This window comes from Mus pahari, chromosome 11, assembly GCF_900095145.1.
Source record: "Mus pahari chromosome 11, PAHARI_EIJ_v1.1, whole genome shotgun sequence".
NCBI classification, from domain to species: domain Eukaryota; kingdom Metazoa; phylum Chordata; class Mammalia; order Rodentia; family Muridae; genus Mus; species Mus pahari.
Window position 1 is genome coordinate 35,922,189 of NC_034600.1, and position 19,896 is coordinate 35,942,084.

Genomic DNA, 19,896 nt, shown 5'->3' on the forward strand with positions numbered 1-19,896 from the left:
TGACCCTATTGCTTTTGACACTCCAAACCTTGGAAAATTTTCTTCAATAATTTTTTTGACTACCATCTGTGCAGTTTCATTTTTACAAGGAAAAGCTTCTATCCATTTCAAGAATATTCACAAAAAACCAGAAGGTATTTATACCCATATTCTCCTCAGTAAAGTCTACTTTCCAGTAGATGCCAGGTCTGTCTCCCCAGTACCTTTTTTCAACATCCACCATGGTGTGGCAGACATTGACTTTTTGGCAGGGCACACACTTGTAAACCACCTACTCTACAAGGTGTTTTAAACCTGGTACATGGTACTTAGTCTTGGTAAATGTCTGGATGAGCTTGCTTACCCATAAATGAGTTCATTGGTGCATCTGTTCAATCATAGCCTATGCTTGTCTTTGTGGCAGGATTTTCTTTCCCTCAGAGGTATACCACAGTCTCTTATTTTTGTTGAACTGGTGATTGGAATCTTTGGAAATGAGGGCTAAGTCCTCTGCTGTGTAGGCAAACTTGAGCTCTGTTGCCAGGAGCACCAGCAGGGCCATGGCTGTAACCACTCGTGCTTCTCAGTCTGCCATGTTGTTGTCCCTTGCTCTCATGGCATCTCTCTTCTGGTGACTAGGACAGTGGATGATGCTTACCTTGGCAGGGTCATGGAGGGCCTCAGTAGAGTCAGCATTTCTTCTTTGTTCTTAATTTCTTCTTCTTCCAATGTCAGTAGACACCTCTGTCGATATATGGTCTCATGGACATGGGCTGTGGCAAAAGTGTACCTGCTATCCATGTAGATGTTGAGTCTTTTGAGCCGATGTATCCTCTGGCAGGGCCTGTCCAGCTACCACAGCTGTTCCAGCATGTTTTCTCTCTTCTTCTAGATAGCTATTCCAGTCTGTGAACCAGGTAAGGTCTGTACCCTCTAATGGCTGGTCTGTCAGATCTCTATGCCACCTATGTGTCTCAGCAAGAAGTCACTGACAGGCTGGGTCTGGGAGCAGGGCAGCTGAGTTCAGACTTGTGGTGGCAAAAGTGACTCTATTAGAGTTGACCAACTGAGTCTGGTAATGAGTCATTCGAGTGTTAGCAGCCATCGATCAGGGGGCTGAATCACACTTTCTAGGTCGTGTGCCAAGTTCTGTCCCAGAGTCAATTTATCTGCGTCCTTGACTAGCAATGCCACACTGTCACTATGCGTAGGCAAGAAGGCTGTCTTACAGCCACAAGGTCTAATTTCTTAGATAAGTATGCCACAGTCTTTTCCAGGGCCTCCATCTCTGAATAAGAACCTCTTTTGGCAATACCTTTGTTCTCAGTCACATCTGGGAGACCTAAAGCTAGAGCCAACATTAGGGCAAGTCTTAATGGCATCAAAGGCCTGTTGTTCTTTATTTTTCCATATGAAGGGCTGTTTATCTCTTTAATTCAGCAAAATCTGGAATCCACAGTCTACAAAAGCCCAAAGTGCCCAGGACCTCTCTAACTTGTCCTTCACTGGTTGGTGGGGGAATATGAAACACAGTCTCTTTTCTAGCTTCTTTGACAGGTAGGACACCAGCCTCTTCTAAGGACTTAGCTTCTGTGTAGCACTCCTTTTGCTATCCCTTTATTTTTAGCCATGAACAGGTAGAAGGGGGGCTCCTCTTCTTCTTGTTGGGGCAGTCTCTCTCTCTCTCTCTCGTCCAGTGTCTTTTTTTTTTTTTTTTTTTTACAGTAAGCACATTGATCTTTAGTGAATGGCCTTTTTTGTTGTTGTTGCCAGGTACTAAGTTTTCTAGTTTCCCTGATTCTGTGGCCAACATTTTATGCAAGTTTCTCTTTTGTCTCTTTATCCCTTTTTAATTCCCTAGCTTCCTATCACTTTTGTTTATCATTTTCAAGTGCTAGCATTATCAGCATGTGTCACTTTGCTAGGTCCTAGTCTTTGCTATTTACCTCTCTTTGCTCCTGTTTCCTAACTGTAATGGAGATCTCATACAATGTTCTCTCGATAGATAGATAGATAGATAGATAGATAGATAGATAGATAGATAGATAGACAGACAGACAGATCTTTTTGTTCCTCCTCCTTGTCTTTGCTTCCTTTGGGTGCTATCTAATTAGCACGTCCCCATCCTGTCACTCATCCTCTCTCATAGTTTGTCTCTGCCCTGGTTCATCCTTCTGTCTCACTGCACATCTCTGATTTTGACTCTGGTCTCTGTCTTTATCAGCCTCATATTTCCTATTTCTACATAGCAACCCTTTCTCTTTGCCTGTCTCTTACTGGTTCTTCCTCTAAATATTTTTCATTCAGAGTATCTCTCTCATCTCAGATCTCTCTAATCTCCTTCATTTCGATTTCCACTTCTCCTCACTGCTAATCTCTCCATTTGCCGCTGTCATCCATCTCTCCTGAGTCTGCTGAAGCTTTGCTCTTCTTTACAGTCTTAGCCCACTTCTTTCCAGACCTCTATAGACATCTGTCTTCCTCATCCTCTCTTTCTTCATTCTCCTCCTGTGCACTTTCTTATCGACTTACACAATCCTTTCACCGACTTACCCTGTCCTTTCTTCTAACTTCTGTTTCTACCTGTTACCTTGGTCAGATTAGTGGAGGACTTTCTAGCCCCCCAGAAACGAGACCCCCCATCAGAGCCTGGCGGTAGGTAGACTCAAAAGTGCTCCCTACCTTGGACAGTTGAGAGGGCCTGGACTTCTTAGCCTCTGCTGACAATAGTCCTGTGGGGGGTGGGGCTGCCAGAGAAGATACAGCCACTAGCCACCTAGAAGACACACAGCACTGGGGAGGGAACACAGCACTCACAGCCCACTGACATCTCAAAGTAAAAGCACTTTTTCTGTTAACAAGAGGCCCAGTGGTTTAATGCCAAAGCCTGGAGGCAGGCTGGTGAGATGCAGGGGAAAGGGAAACATTATTAGGCAAGTATGAGAAGCAGCCGGGGTGCTGAACACCACAGGGCACTCCTGGCTGGACACTTCCACAGCCTCTTCTATCTCCCCTTCAGCAGCCACAACAACCGGGGCCACTGACTTCTCAGGGACTACCTCTCCTCTGCTTCTGCTCTGGGTTTCCTGAGCTCACTCCTCACTAGGCTCCAGGTCTATGGGTGGGATCACTTCGACCTGCTGGCTGCTCCCTGGAGTTGGAGAGTGGGAGTCAGGGCAGCTGAGGATCTGAAAGGAAGAGGTCAGCCTCGGGGTCTGACAGGATTCTTAGGCTTTTTTTTTGGAGGGCATAACTCAAAAACAGTTGTCAGTTGTTAGCCCAAGTCCGAACACAAAGAGCACACAAGACACACAGAGAAACCGTTCTCCAGGCGACCACTATAGGATTACAGTACCACAGAAAATGGCAAACACAAGCAAGGCCAATACAGGGCATCTTACACACTGGAACATCCTCCAGCATTGTGGCCCACAAAGTTTTGGCATGTCTGCCTATCGCTGCGACCACCCCAAATGGGCCCCTCTCCATGAGAAGGCCCCCAGAACCTGAGACCGGCCTAAAACCAAACCAAGATAAACAGTTGTCCCCTTGGGACCAAAACCAGACCTGAAACCAGACAAACCAAAAGCAAAACAAAAAGCAAAACAGAATCAGAAGATGGTCTAGTGGAGGACACACAAGTGAACAGACAGATGGACAGACAGACAGGAATCCCATTTTACCTTTGTTGCACAGTGTCTGTGTCCTCCTGAGGAAGGCCTTCCTGGCCAACACACCAAATGCTGGAGTTCATCAAAAGACCCTCACTCACAAAGACCACAGAGACCGCCACCATCACTGCAAACTGCTTGAGGACTTTTATGGATCCAACATGTTGGGGACCCTCCTCTCAGCATGCAGGCCAGAGGAGAGACCAAGAACAAAGAAAGAACACACTTTTTATACCTTTGTCAGGGGCAGATTTGAGCAACAAGGTGTAGCAAGTAATCCTTTCAGGCATTGGTTGGTTTGCATAGTGACTAAGTAACCCTTTGGCCTAGTCCCTCATTTTGCTTGCCCCCATGGTGGGTTATGATGATTTGGCCAGCAAAGTAATAGTACATTTTGAACTTATGGAACAATTATTAACATCAGGGGAATTCTCACAAGGTCAGGGTGGTTTGTGGTCTTTGTCAGAATTCAGTGGGGGGGGGGGAGGAGAATTACTAATCTTGTTATGGTTATTTCTCTGAGAACAGCTAATATTTTTTTGGCAGCTTGTAAGCTCAGTCATTTTGACCGCTATAACTATGTTTTTACATTTGTTTAGTCAGCCAGCCTCCTTATCTGGCTCTGCACTTGGCCTGCTAGTACAGTTTGGAAAGTCCCTTTCAAAGGGGGAAGGTACTGGGTGGTCTTGAATTCATTTTGGATATTACATCAGGCAAGTTCTAATACCAGCTTCCACATAGCCTGCTTTTTTTTTTTTTTTTTTTTTTTTTTTTTTTTTTTTTTTTGATAGAATCACTTTTCTTCGTGGGTGCCCCAGCTGTCTGGTCTATAAAATGGGATAATAAGTAACCTGCCCACACCGTGCTCCTTTGAAGTTACCTAATAAACGCTCTTACGGGTGCACTTAAAACTATTAGATGCTACAAAAATACGGAGGGTTATCTGGAAAAGCACAAGGTAACAGCCACATGTTACTGCTAATTACCATGCTCATAATAACTTCCACCCCGGGGGACCCTTGGCTCCACGGGGTCCAGATGTACTTCAGAGCTCGCTCATCACCTCAGCCCGGGCAGAAAGTCTGCACGGTCGGGACTCAGGGCTGCAACAAAAGCAGCTGGCACGCCAGGACTGAAATGCACCAGACAAAAGAAAGTGGGTCGGTGCAGAGCGGGGCGCCGAAGGGTGTGTGCGCCTCCGCCCAGCCGATGGCAGCCCGGCGGGGGAGCCGCCGAGCTCGGCCCCCACTCCCATCCGCGGGCTCCTCGCCACGCCCCCGGCGCCACCGCCCCACCCGGGTGGCTCCAGCCCCAGGTCCCGCCGGCCGCGCGGCCGCCCGGGCCCCCCTGCATCAGGTGCAGAAAGTTGAACCTCGGAGCGTCACCTGGGGCCGGCGGGAGGCGACGGTGCGTCCAGCCCGGGCCCCGGGGCCGCGCCAGGCCCAGACCGGCCCTTACCTGCGTCCGCGCCCCGCCCGGCTCCCAGCGCTCACGGCGAGGCCGGCGAGGGAGACGGGAAGCGGCAGGAGACAAACCCCGCGGAAAGCGCTGGAGCTGCTCCCGCAGCCCGACCCCGTGGCCTGGGATTCGGCGCCCAACATCCGCCTGCGCGCCCGCTCCGCGTCTCCCACGAGCCGCGCGTGGGCGGCGCCGAGCCTGACCCCGCGTAGACCCGCCGGCCGCGCAGGCCCCGCTCGCTCGGCCCCGCGGGGCCGTGGGAAAGTTTCCCCCCTCCGCTCAACCCCTTACCCGAGCAAGAGAAGTCTGGGCTCTCGACTCCCCGGGTCTTCACCTAGCCTCTGGAGTGCAGACTCTAGGCTACATACTGGGTCTGTTCCCAGCTAGAATGAGCAGGCGTCTGAGCCACCCATCCTCATCCCTGACTCTAAAGGTGGAACCACCACTACCTGGGCTCGGTTTTCCCTCCTGATGTGTCTCTGTCGCTTACCTTCTTGTGACTGTTGTTCCACTCATGCGCAACCCAGATTAGCCGCTAAAGATATCTGTCTTGACTCTTGGCAAATTACAATTGAGAGGCGAGTTGGTATACAGGTAAATCGGGAGTGCTATTCAGGAAGTGAAGGGGCCTTGTGGAGTAAATGTTGACTAGTCAGTCTATAAACTTTAGGTTCGGAGCAATTAAAACGGCTGATCAAAAGATTGCGAATATGCAAAGCATATTTGAAAAACTGGCCCCGGGAACAGGGAATGGAAGTAGGAGGAACCCCCACCAATATATCTTGCTTTCACTGTGAATACCAAAGTTTACATTTGCCTGGAATGATTTGTATTGGCTTTTCAATGATGTCTCACTTTGGGAAGTGAAACACAGTGGACCGGGACTGGTGAGATGGCTCAGTGGGTAAGAGCACCCAACTGCTCTTCCAAAGGTCCAGAGTTCAAATCCCAGCAACCACATGATGGCTCATAACCATCCATAACAAGATCTGAGTGTCTGAGGACAGTTACAGTGTACTTACATATAATAAATAAATCTTTAAAAAAAAAAAACAAAACAAAACACAGTGGACCAAAACAATGCTGGGCAAGGTGCTCACACATGTGAACCTGAAACTGATGGGGGAGGCCAAAAGAGGGGGATTTTCAGGAGTAAAGAACCCACCTATGACCCACAGTTGAAGGGCAGCCTGGGCTTCTACGGGAGATCCTGCCTCCAAAGCCAAACGACAACAAAAGTTTAAATGCGAAGGACACAATAAAGTTAATGACATCACACAGAAAAATTAAAGACCAACATACCAACGTTTCATGAATATTAAACAGAAATCCTCGATGAAATACTTGCAAAGAAACCTAGCAACTAGAAAGATCTTAATACCATATGATGAGCTATGGTTGATCTCACAAATCCAAGGTTGCTATGACATGCAAAAGCAGTATAAAACCCCACTTTAACAAAAATGATCCTCAACAGACGAAGGAAAAGTTGTGTCACTAAGGAGTCAACAGACAGCAAAACAGCCAAGTGAAGTGTTTATCAGCAGTTATTCCAGACTTTTTGGGTAGAGAAGGGGCCCCCAGAGTTGGGGAGACCACCGACTATAAAGGGGAATTGGGGTTTTATTTGGGTTTAGTGTGTCCTGCCCAGTGATTTCCCCTCCCTCCATATCTCAATTGTTCTAAAGTTGTCTGTGCACCCCTTCTCTAGAAGGCAGGGATTGGGTCTCTTCTGCATAGTTATTAATTTGGTGAAAGGGTGGGCACTCCAGCCTCCCCCGTTTCTCATGGCTTAACAGGTATGTAGAGACAAGTCACATGTAGGGGAAAGTGGGCAACATTTGAGAGAAAAATAGACACAGTGCTGTTGACAAAAGTCACAAAGAAATGGAGACTTACTGCATATTGCTGGGCACAGAAATCCATTAAGGCACACACACACACACACACACACACATCAAACTTGGGGTCTTAGTCTCCCGTTTCTCACATTCTGTAGGCCTAATATCAGTCTCAAAACATTTGACAAAATTTCATGATCACTCCCAAGGAATTGATAGAACATTTCTCAGTTTACTGAAGAATATCTGTAAAGCAGCCCTTGTTAACTCCATACTTATGAAAGTATGGCGACTTCGCTCAAGTCAGGAATAAGGTGAGTACATCTCTTCTTTGCACTCCCTTTCAGTATTGGGCTGTAGATTTCATCCGGGACAACTAAGCAAGGACTTTTGAAACAGATAGAGCCAATAAATCAAACAGAGAAAATAATTACCACATAGAAAACCTGGACAATGGTTCTCAGAACCAGAGGGCAACAATGAACAAGCTCTTGGCTCACCAGGCAGAAGTTATCCAAGCCAAAATGTATTAACTGTGAATCTTTAAATAACATGCATCGAAGAAACCCAAACAGCTTCTAGGGAGGGAAGAAGGTAGAACATTAGTGAAGACTCAGAAACCAGAGCAGCGCCGGACTTCTCAAAATAAACAGTGAAAGGTAACTTCTGTCAGAAGTTATCTGGGAGTTATTGAAATTGAACTGATGAATATTTCAAAATAACAAGGTCTTCAATATGGTTTTCATACCATCTTCCCCATACTGTGTGTATAGGTGTGTAACAAAGGTATAAGTGTTGTGGTTAAAGGACACTGATGGTCACATCCCAAACAAGGCAGCCGAAATAGACAGACCCCCTCACCAAATGTTCATATCATAGTCCCAGGATCTGTAAATGTCTTGTCTTAGAAAGCAAAAGGGATTTTACTCATGGAATTAAGGCTAGAGACCTTAACTGTGAATGACCCAGGTAGATTCATTCTGGCTTTAGAAACAAAACCATTCTCCAGGTGAAGTCAGACAACAGGTGACTTCAGAGTGTTCTGAAGCAGGAGAGGGACTGGCTTTCCCCTGGTGGAAGTAGCCAGGTAAGAAAACCAGAAGGGTGGAGTGCAGACACCTTCTAGAAGCAAAAACAGGTTATCTAGCCACAGTGGCAATCCTTGCTTTACAAAGAATTCTTAGCAGGCCTTGCATTTCATAAACAGCCCCGAAAGGAGTAAGACTAATGCCTTGAATATTTCTGGTTAAGGAATGTAAATCAAGTTGGTTGTCCACTGTGATGTCACAGTCATAAATGATAGACTGACATCTGCCGATCCGAGCACAGGATGCCCAGTTAAGACTTTTAGAACTGTTTCCTCTGAATCCCCACACTCCCTCCTGGAAGAAGAGGAAGGTTCAAAAGATCCTGGAGCTAATGCCACTCATCAGGCTCAGAACAGCAACAAAAGTTGATTAGGCCTCTCCCCAGATACAGAAATACAGAAGCACAAAGCAATTGCTCAGAGAGCAGACCCTGCAGTGGAACTATTTTGCAGGCTGGGTGGGGGTGGATGTGGGGAGCAATGATGTCACTATGCTGGGGGTGGGAGCAATGATGTCACTATGCTGGGGGGGCAATGATGTCACTATGCTGGGGGTGGGGGCAATGATGTCACTATGCTGGGGGAGCAATGATGTCACTATGTTGGGGGGGAGCAATGTTGTCACTATGCTGGGGTGGGGGGCAATGATGTCACTATGCTGGGGGATGGGGCAATGATGTCACTATGCTGGGGGTGGGGGCAATGATGTCACTATGCTGGGGTGAGATACTTTTGGTGATGTAGCTACCTTCTGGTTAGCTACAAATCCTCATGTTGTTCCTATAAATCCTCAGCCATTGACAGTTAACGATGGTTGTCAACTAGACAATGTAGAGTCTAGAATCAACAAGCAGGCATGCCTATAGGCATGTCTTCGAAGAATTAACTAGATTAGGCCAATGGAGAAGATAAGACCCTTCTTGAATGACTTTTAGCCGGCGTCTCAGATTCCATAAAAAATAAAGTTAGCTGAGCATATCCACTTACCTCTCCGCTGCCCTACTGTGGATGCAATCCCTAAAACTCCAGTTGTCACTCACTCGCCCCCTTATAACCCAAAATGAACATCTTAACAAATTCACCATAGTCTGATATTCTGTTATTTTAGGGGAAACATCTTACTCTTTAGCAAAAGGACAGAAATAACTCAACTTTATGACTACTAGACACAGGATAAGCAAGTGTGCTTTAACTATTAGACTATTGAAATCTAAATATTTGACAACCCTACTTCACATTTCATCAAATATAGATAGTGTCTGACTACTAAGAATCCCCAAGTTTATATATGCTAATAGTCCTTGGATAGTCGTTCATCAATATCCAGAATGAAGTGTTCCAGGGCTCCATCAAATATCCAAATCTGGGAAAACTCCAACTTTTTGTGCATGATTGTATAGTATTTGCATGCACTCCACATATGTCTCCCTATGTACTATTAACGTTTACAGTTATAGAAATTGGACCAAAGGTCTTGTACATTCCAGCACCAAGTTACATCTCTAGTTTCCTTCTTCGCTTGTGCTGTTTTGAGAGTTTCACTAATTTGCTTAGGCAGGCCTTTAACATGTATGCAATCCTTCAGTCTCCATCTCCCAAGTAGTAGAGATTACAAGCTTATGCCACATTATATAATATATATGAATAAATAATATATATACACACATATATGATATATATACGTATTAGTATATAGTATATTAGTATATAGTAGTACGTACTTGCGAGTCAAGGTTCCCGGGGAGTCCAGAGAGGATGTTGGATGCTCTAAATTAGGAGTTACAGCTGATTGTGAGTCACCTGAAGTAGATGCTGTGAATATAGTTTCTCTGCAAGAGCACAATAAGTGCTCAGAACCACTGAACTATCTCTCTATCCCCAACCCCATACAGATTGAAAATCATCTTTAGATTTGTAACAATCTGTAATACCATGTAAATCTAAACTACTGTAAGTAGTTGTTACATTGTTTAAAGAATCCTGACATGAAAGGAAGCCTTCAGTATGGACACAGTTTTTTAAAAAAAATTTTCTGGCCAAGCCACGAAGGTGGTGGTGGTAGTGGTGGTGGTGGTGGTGGTGGTGGTGGTGGTGGTGGTGGTGGTGGTAGTGTGCCTTCAATCCCAGCACTTGGGAGAAAGAGGCGGTCCGGATCTCTGAGTTTGAGACAAGCCTGGTCTACAGAGAGAATGCCATGGCTACACAGAGGAACCCTGTCTGTCTGGGAAAACAAAAACAGCAGCAACAACAACATTTCTGGTGAAACTGCAGGTCGAATTTCTTGGAGTGGGACCTTGGTAGCTGATGTTGAAGGTGCTGAAATTGAAATTGTGAGAAGAGCAACTGTGCTATCTAACAACTGAATTTTATAACCTCTGAGTTCAGTTAAATTTTTTAGCCAAAGCTGAAGAAAACAAAAACAACAACAACAACAACAACAACAACAACAACCCAAACAGAAAAAAACAACCAAAAACCTTTCTTTCTAAGCCTAACTAACACAATGTGGCACAGTCAGCATTATTTGAGTCCCTAGCAGGGTATTTACTTGCTTTGCAAACAGCAGGCAGTTCAAAATAAGAGGTTTGTTGTAATGGTCTTGATGGGTAGGACATACACATTTTCCCAGTGCCTAAGTTTGCAGTTGGGACAGATTCCTGTAACAAAAGGTAGCATAACAAAAGAAAAACCTGTTCAGTTACAGGTACTGAGCACAGTTTGAGAGAAAGGCAATTGTAATTCAAGGCTGTTGTGTAAGAACCTGCCATAGACGGTGTTTCAGCAAAGAACAATAAATTTTAGAGATGTGACAAAGGAGAAAAGCTCCAGGCTTTAACAGTTGTGTAATGGATATTTTGTTCCTAAATTGTCACATGTGGTTTGAGTTCCCTGAGAAGATGATTCAGGGAGTAGGATTGCTGTCACCCCCATTGCAGACCCAAGAGTATTTGTCTCAAAGTGCCCTCCAGGGCCCCTGACTGGAGATGGGACACCAACTCTTTGATAGGGAGGAGAGTGCAGAGAGGGCAACTAAAGGACCCAAGAGTAAAATCTTTGGCAGCTAGAAGGTAAATTATTTTCAACAAATGTTACTATTGTTTATCCCGTGGGGGAGAAAAGGTGTCTGTAGTGAAAAACAGAAGCTGGAAGTGTTGGGGTGGCAGGTTCAGCCTTGGGAAGCTCAGCCACAGAAGTCGGCACAATCAAGTACTCTGGCTGTCTGCTCCAACTTCCCCAGTCAGTTTCTGCCGGATGCTGAAGATATCCGATTTGACAGTGTGGTCCACCTCTGTCTGTTTGCTACTCCTTCTTTTACTTAGAAACCAAACTTGTGGAGACACTCAGTTCTGTCCAATACTCTCTACTGGGAACTGCAGTAGGCTTTCTACTTGACTTGTGTCAAATGTTTTGAGCATCTAATTTGATGATGCTCTGCTGTCTCTGTCTCTCTGTCTATCTGTCTGTCTTCCTGCCTGCCTGCCTGCCTATCTATGTATCTATTCATCTATCATTCTATCTATCTATCATCTATCAATCTATCATCTATATCTATCTATCTATCCATCCGTCCATCCATCCATCTGTTCATCCGTCTATCCGTCCATCCACCATCCATCCATTCATCCATCTTTATCATTTGCTGTTTATTCTTATTCTTCCTATTTGGCTTGCTGCATAGTTAGTAAACCCATTCTTTCAAAACTGAAAAATGGCTTAATGTAGATCATTCTCTAGACTATAATAAACAAGAAGGCAAAGTATGGGACAGTAAATTCCTGGAAATAAAACCTACTGACAGAGTCATCTGGCACCACACTCTCTGGTGTGATTATTAGGCATTACCTTTCTTATACAGAACTAATCTCATATCCCATTTGAAGAGAGAAAAGCAAGGAAAGGAAAGCAGAAAGGTTTCTTTGGAGGAGTAGCTGTTCTGCTTCGGGAGGGGCAGAGACTTCCTCTGCACTTTGATTGCTTTGAAATCAACAATCCTTATGTTTTGGGGAAAGTATTTGGGTTTCTATCAGTACGATTCCTAAGAGAGGTGATAGTTCAAATTGTGACCAGGAGAAATGTAGACAACCCGAAGGTAGGGGGGACTTCAAGATGCAAGGCAAAACATTTGTAAGCGAAAATTAAGTTGTATTAAAAGACTGTGAGAGTTGTAAGAATAAACACATGGTATCCAATGCAGACGAGGGGCTAAGAAGGATGAGAAAAGCGTCTGGTTTGCCCTAAGAGGCACGGAGTCGCACAGACATAGATCTCTGAAGCCAACATGTCTTCATTTGGATTCCATTCTGCCATTTCAAGAATTTATCTCTGTTCTCATCTGCAAAGGGAGATCATAATGGCACTTACAGGATTATTTTGAGGTTTTGGTGATTTTTTTTCCCTCCAAGGTGAAGTGCTTTAAAAGGTTATCTGGCACATACTTACCACTTAGTAAATACCAGCCCTTGTTAGTGTAAGAAATAAATCATTGTGGTCCATTTCCAGTTTTAGGTGCAGTTAGAAATCACCAGAGAATCACAGAGAAGGAGGAGGTACTAGTCACTATATGTCCTAGCTGGCAGTTGCCACCTGAATTTCTACTTCATCTAGGGTTGAAAAATCCCAAGTGGACAGCTGTATGACTAAGTTCACATAGCAGAAAAAGGAGGGAATCTCAGGCCCCAAGATTTAGATGAGGTTCTGTGTCTTGAATCAGTATGAGGGGATTTGGAGAAGGAAACTACTAGGCACCAGAAAGATGGCTCCTTCCTAAAGAACTCAGGCAGGAAAGAATTGATTTAGAGGGCCTTATTCTTCTGGTGTCCTTCATTCCTTCCGACATCTATACTCATTCTGCCTCCTCTTCCATAAGAATGCCTGGGCTCTGAGGGGTGGGATTTGATGCAAACAAATAGAGCATGTGTTCCAAGGTTTCTCTGTTTCTCTGTCTCTGTCTCTGTCTCTCCCCCCCCCTCTTCTCCCTTTCTCCCTCTCTCTTAAAAACTGGCTGTGGGTTTCTATATTTGCTCCCATCTGTTGCTGTGGAGGAAGTTTCTAATGATGGCTGAGTAAGGCACTGGTCAACGAGCATAGTAGAATATCATTAGGAGTTAGTTAACTGTTATTTTTTTTAAATTTTTAGACCAGTAGTATTTGATTTTAACCTAGGTCTCTGTGATAGTTAGTCTCTGGGTTTTGGTCACTCACACAGTGTTGGATATGGGATCCATCTCACTGAGTGGACCATAAGTCAAGTCAGTTATTGGTTGGTCACTCCAAATAAGCTCGGTGTCACCATTGTCCTAACATATTTTGCAGGTAGGACAGATAGTAGATTAAAGGCTTTATTTTGCTGTGATGGTGTTCGGATTTCTCTCTTAGTATCTTGTAGGGACCTTCCTATTATCACAGACAGTAGGAGATGGGAGTGAAGGGTCTATGTAGGGATCAGTCTGACCTGTCTGTGTTCAGTGAGCTGTATGGGTGTTGTCTTCAGCAATGAGGACTTGCTATTCATTTGAGGAGAACAACCTATTATCCTGCCAACAGCCTGGGTTATTTGGGGATTTCCATGGACCAACAACTCAATTGCATATCTAGGTATGGAAAGCTTCATTTGGTGACAAAAGATGGCCAGATGGGATTGCATTTCTCTCATTATTTGGAGGCTTCATTAGGCTTGCCTTCTTATATTTTAGGATGTTTCAGTTGTACTGGGTTTCAATACCAGCCCTCAAATGTTCTTTAATTCCAGATGTCTCTCCCCATATATCTTCCCTCAACCCTATCTCCTCTCCCTACCTGACCTTCTCATTTGTGTCCTGCCCTGCCCCAGTCCACTGATAAAATCTATTGTATTTCCTGCTCTTAGGGATATCCATGTGTCTCCCTAGTCTCTTCCTCTATCCCTGACCTCTCTGCAACTATGGATTATAGCTGATCACCACTTATTTAATACCTAATGTACAGATAGAAATGAATACATACCATATTTATCTTTCTGGATCTGGGTTACCTCACTCAGGATGAATTTTTCTAGTTCCATCCACTTGCCTGAAAATTTCATGATGTCATTTTTTTTAAAACAGCTGAGTAATACTCCATTGTGTAAATATATTACATTTTCTTTATCCATTCATCTGTTGAGGAGAATCTAGATTGTTTCCATTGTCTAGATATTATGAGTAGAGCAGCAATGAACATGGTTGAGCAAGTGCTTTTTATGGTAGGATGGAGTATACTTTGGGTATATTCCCAAGGGTGGTATAGCTGGGTCTTGAGTTGGATTGATTCCCAATCTTCTGAGGAGCCGATCGATACCTGTTCCTTCATGTTATGCTATCAAGCACTGCAATGGCTTTCTACTGGCAGTCATACTCTTCAACCATAGTGGGCTTACCATCACCATCTACTCAAAGAAAATTATCTGAGTTACTAAGGTTTTCAGCAAACAAAGGATTTTATTAATCCCTAGAAAGTAACCCTTTTTCATAAAACGTATTTTTAAGTCAATATTTATCAGATGTTGCACTGGTACTGGAGAATTTGCAGACTAGTGAAAGAAGAATGATTTTCATTCCCATGAAATTCACACTGTGTGATAGAAACTATCGAAATAATTGTCCATGTGAAGGTAAAGTCAGAGTAACATGTATATCGTAAGAATAAGAGACAGCGTATCAGTGGGAGCTCAGAGACTCTTTCTGAAGACAGTCATGATTGTGATGTACCTGAGAAAGAGAGTGGGCAATTGGGTGAAATGAGTGGCTAATGGTATTGTAGAGATGGCAGAGTCTATGCCAAGATCTGGTGCTGGGTTGCAAATGGTAAGTTTAAAAATAAATGAGAGTGACACACAGCCAGAATGAAAATCATATAAAATGAGATTGGCAATGTACTAAGAATTTCACTAGCTATGCTAAATATTTTGTCCTTTGGGTCTAAAGTAGTAAGAATCCACTGAAGTGTGCAAGTAACTGAATGGACTTGTGTTTTAAAAATACCATTAACCAAAGGGAGGAAAACTATTGGAACGAAGTTAAATATAGACTCAGGCATACCAGTTACGTGGCTACTCCACTCATCTGGAGAAAGAATATTGGGGTAATGACAGGAAAGGAGCTACTGACATACTTGAAAGGCCCGAGAGGATAAATAGGCAGGTGGGGGAAGCTGATATCTACGATGTCCACCTTGCTTCTGGTTTGCATAATTGACTAGGCAGAGTAGCATTGAAATTAAATAAAGGACATTGGAAGAAGACCGGATTTTAGAAAGGAAGATGGAGTATAAGATGGCTGATATGAAGCCTAAGGTTCCATAGGGCAGTCAGAAAGGGAGGCCACATAGGCATGTGAAATGCTGTCTATGTGGTTAGTGTTAAGTGCCAACTTGATAGCATTTAGAATTACCTGGGAGATGCCTCTAGGGATGCCTGGGGGTGGGGGTGGGGGGGTGTCTTGATTATAGCAATTGAGGTGGGAAGACCCTGCTGCTGTGGGTGGCACCACTCCCTGGCCGGGATCATGAACTATACAAACACCGGAGGGGGACTGAAAATGGCCATTCATTCATTTGCTCTCTGCTTCTTGATAGAGGATGCCATGTGACCAACTGCATCAGGCTCCTGCTGGCTGGGCTGCTGCTTGCACTCTGAGCTAGAATAAACCCTTTCTCCCTCAGGTTTCTTTCACCAGAGTCTTGTATCTCAGCCACAGGACAAGATACGAAGGGAAGTCTGGAATTCAAACACGTGACTGACAGTTTTTGTTGCTGGTAACCATGGTATTGGTTTTGTTTTGGAAATATTTAACAATATTTTAAAAACTGGTTCTGTCATTTGAGAGGGCTAGACATTTTGGCCTTAGTTCTTAGCTAGCCTAAAGACCTGGTCTTTCTGTTTTCTGTTTTCTGAAGTTTGACAGGATGCTTTCTGTGGTTTCACCCACTATTGTTACCAATAGATAGGCAATAATAAATCCTAAGCAAGAGCCGTTGGAGCCACATGTGGTAGCTCACACCCGTAATTCCAATAGTCAGGCACCCAAGGCAGACAGGTTATGCACCTCTGAGGCCAGCCAAGGCTACATCGTGAGTTCTAGGCCAGTCTGAGCTACAGGGTGAGCGAGACCCTGTCTCTAGGCTATCTAAATGTTTTACATTTAACAGCCCCAGGTACCCTATCTTATTTTTCTTGGAGTATATGTGTTTCTCATTTCAGCTATGTGCTTTTGATGTGACACACCTGCGAGATGGAATTGGATAGCTAAAAATATAATTGAAAAAAATGAAATAACACATTTCTAAGGCACCAAATGTTTTAAGTTTTACTGCAAGACAACTAAGGGAAGAAGACTGTAAGCCAACCATATGCTTTTATCACTCTTTAGAAAGCTAGTCAGTTCCTGTTTAGGATTATGCACTTGCCCCGTACAAAGCTGTGATTTTTCTCATCTGAAGTGTGTAGCTCCATGCCCGTCCTTTCCTGTATACTATCTTAAATGCCTCTCCAACTCAAAACTCAATCTGAATGAACCTTTGTATATCCCAAACTCCAACTTTCTTCTCTTCCCACGGTTTTCCTTCTATTTTCTCAAGAAATTAAGCATGACAACTATACTGCATTCTATAATTCTTGTGGGTTCCTTAGTGGTCACATCATGCCATGCATAGTAGTAGCTTGCTTTAAAAACCGAGAGGATAAAGGTGAGGACACAGCTCGACAGCTAGGAGCACTGACGACTCTTCCAGAGACCTGGTCTTAGTTCCCAGCATCCTCACTGCTCCAGCTTCAGGGCACGTGACATCATCTTTTAGCTTTCATGGACACACACACACACACACACACACACATACACAGAGGGAGAGAGACAGAGACAGAGACAGAGACAGAGAGAGACTGTCATCCCCCTTCTCAAAATAATAATAATAAATCTTAGCGAAATTAAATTTGTAGTTGGTTGTCCCTTCATAGGTTGTGTCCTACTTCCCTCTGTGTTCTCCTTGGGTTACTAAATCTCTGCAGAGTCTCTCTGGCTGCTGGCTTCCCAGCTCACTCTTCCCACAGTCTCTCTCTCTATATCTATATCTATATCTATATCTATATCTATATCTATATCTATATCTATATCTATATCTATATCTATATCTATATCTACATCTACATCTATATCTATATCTATATCTATGTGTGTGTGTGTAGTTGGATATATAGATATAGATATAGATATACAGGGTGACTATATATATAGTCTTTATCACCCTCCCAGTCTGCTCTCTGACTGTTCCTCATCCCATATCTCCTCCTCCATCTCAAAGAGGATGTCCCTATTCCCTACCCCCACCCCATCAGACCTTGCCACTCCCTGGAACCTCAAGTTTCTTGAGGGTTAGGTGCATCTTTTCTCACTGAGGCCAGACCAGGAAGTCCTCTGTTGTATATGTGTCATACCAGCTGGTGTATGCTGCCTGGATGGTGGCTCGGTGTCTGCAGAACAATGTAATATTTATATAGTTCTTTGCATTTGTATGTCTCACTTTCTCTCCAGGAGCCAGTTACCTGACTTCTAGGGCAATGGGAGACTGTTTCTACCCTGGATTATTTATAAATCTTACCCCCATTATTTCTAAACAGAGAAAAATTGGGACAGTTTCTCAATTCCTCAGTGCCACCCCAGGAAAGAGCATATGAATGGACATCAGATTTGTTTCCCAGAGAGGCTATTTCCTAAAGTAAAGACCAGGGACAGGTGGAGATGGAGCAGATATGAACTATGAAAGCTAGAGAACTAAGAAAGGTAGAAGCAATTGGCTGGTAGGCTATGGATAAACAATTCTCTGTTTGATATTGTTTTATTGCATAAAATCAAGTCCTTGAAAAGCGTAAGTGAGAAGAGAAGGGAACCAGTAGCCAAGTTTTCTGCAAAGAGAAAAATAGTGTACTAGTTATGTGTGTCAGTGCCTTAGTGAGTCTTAGGGTTTGGAACTGCACACTACAGGGTAAAGTATTTATAAAGGTTAGACGTTTATCTGGCAGGCAGTTCTGGGGACTGGGAAGTCCAGGGGCCTGCTGCTGGCATCTCCTCAGCACCTCACAGGGGTCTTTCTGATAGGCCACAGTATATCAAAGGACATATGTGGTGAGGCAGTGAAAGCATTCCAGAGAGATCTCACTGTTAAAGTTATGCCACATATGCTGTAAGTTAGCAGTCCATGGCTGTTAATTCATTCATAAGGACGCAACCATTTTTCATAGATCACATTTCTCAAATGCCATTAACACATAACTTTGAGTTGTACCATGGTATTTGGTTAGTAGAATATATATGCGAGAAATGATTCTTCACTGGTGTTGCCAGTGAGAGATTACCAAATCTAATTTATTTCTTCTTGTTTCTTCTTTGAGCAAAACTAGTAACAATCTGCATCCATCCCTGAGTGACCATCAACCATCAACCTTGCCTCTTGGGGCTCTAGCATTTATATACACTCTGAAAAGCTCATAGAATTCCAAATGTCACACAATCCCAGCAACTATCTGCAGCTGGCAAAACTATACCTCTGCTATAGCATGAGGCACATCGTAGTCAGCTGCTGTGGACCGTCAGAAGGAGTCCCACATCCCCATTCCTGGGATTAAAATGGAAGCACATTATAATATTTATGTTTTTTAAGAAATCAAAATTCCAAAATTGTCACTACAGCAGTGGTGTCCAAAGTATACAGATAATCAGAAGGCATTGCATAGTCACCTCCACAAACTTCTTGGAACTTCCAGGAGGTCATGCTGCCTTGAGTAACTTGACCCTAGATTTAAAGGCTTCGTCATGTCCTGTAAAAGCAGTTTTGGAGATAGTTATTTTCTGATATTGCAAGATCATCAAAAGAGAATTGTAAATAGAATTGTTTCATCTGCACCACATGAGTCTTTCTTGCCTGGTCAAGTCATTGAAAAGAGAAAGAAAGTGGGTGGTATTGACTTCACAGCACAGGTTAGTCACCCTCGCCTCTGCCTACTGTCCTCTTCTGTGTGTAGATGTGGCAGGTTTGGTCTGAACCTCCTCATTACAATAGTCTTCATCCCATCTGCTAACAAGACTCGTGGAGGGGGACTTGTACCCTCAACCCTTTTTTCCAACCGATTCCTGTTGTTTACTGAAGAGAATCTAATAATTGTGAGGGATTGGCTAATCTTTGGTTTGTCATCAACAGTTTTAACTATTGATGTATTAAACCTCAGGATTAGAAACAAATTTTCAGAAATTAAAATAGACTCCAATTCAGGGAACCGCTTATTGTTAAAAACTGTGGGATGGAGAGCCAACTCAGTAGTGAAGAACACTTGCTGTGTAAATGGGAGGACCTGAGCTCAGATCTCAGTATCACATATCAAAATGGGATTACCCACCCCCACCACTACGAACCTGTATCTCCAGCTCTCTGGGTTCCTATGCCCTCCTGGCATCTGCATGTTCACAAGCATACACACCTGCACACACACACACACCACACACACACCTCACATATATTCTTTCTCTCACAGAAACACACTCGCAAAGGGATAAAAGTAAATCAAAATTGAAAATAAACAAAATTTTAGTAATAATATGCTTAGTTCTTTAATTATTAGTTTAATCTTCCATTTGCATGCTTTTTTGTAGTTTGAATATGAAACATTCCCAAATGTAATAACATGTGCTTAACGTTTGGTCTACAGCCAGTAATGGTTCATCCAAGGAAGCAGTTCACTGGAGCATGCCAGTGGTGTGAACAACCATTCTGTGGTACCCCGCCCCCACCACCACCACCATCACCACCGCCACCACCACCACTATCACCACCACCACCACCACCACCATCACCACCA

The 19,896-nt window shown here is 43.8% G+C and overlaps 1 protein-coding gene across 3 annotated transcripts in view; it reads right to left on the reverse strand.

Annotated features, from left to right (window-relative positions):
- Rnf180 (ring finger protein 180) overlaps positions 1 to 3,772 on the reverse strand; it is a 167,751-nt gene extending 163,979 nt beyond the window's left edge. For 2 of the 3 annotated variants that reach the window (XM_029544176.1, XM_029544178.1), the window contains exon 1: positions 2,662 to 2,853. The gene's annotated coding sequence lies outside the window, so the exon portion shown is untranslated. Of the gene's footprint in view, positions 1 to 2,661; positions 2,854 to 3,662 lie in introns of those variants that run through there. The other variant, XM_029544177.1, reaches the window with a different exon arrangement.
- Between the last annotated feature and the right edge of the window lie 16,124 nt (positions 3,773 to 19,896).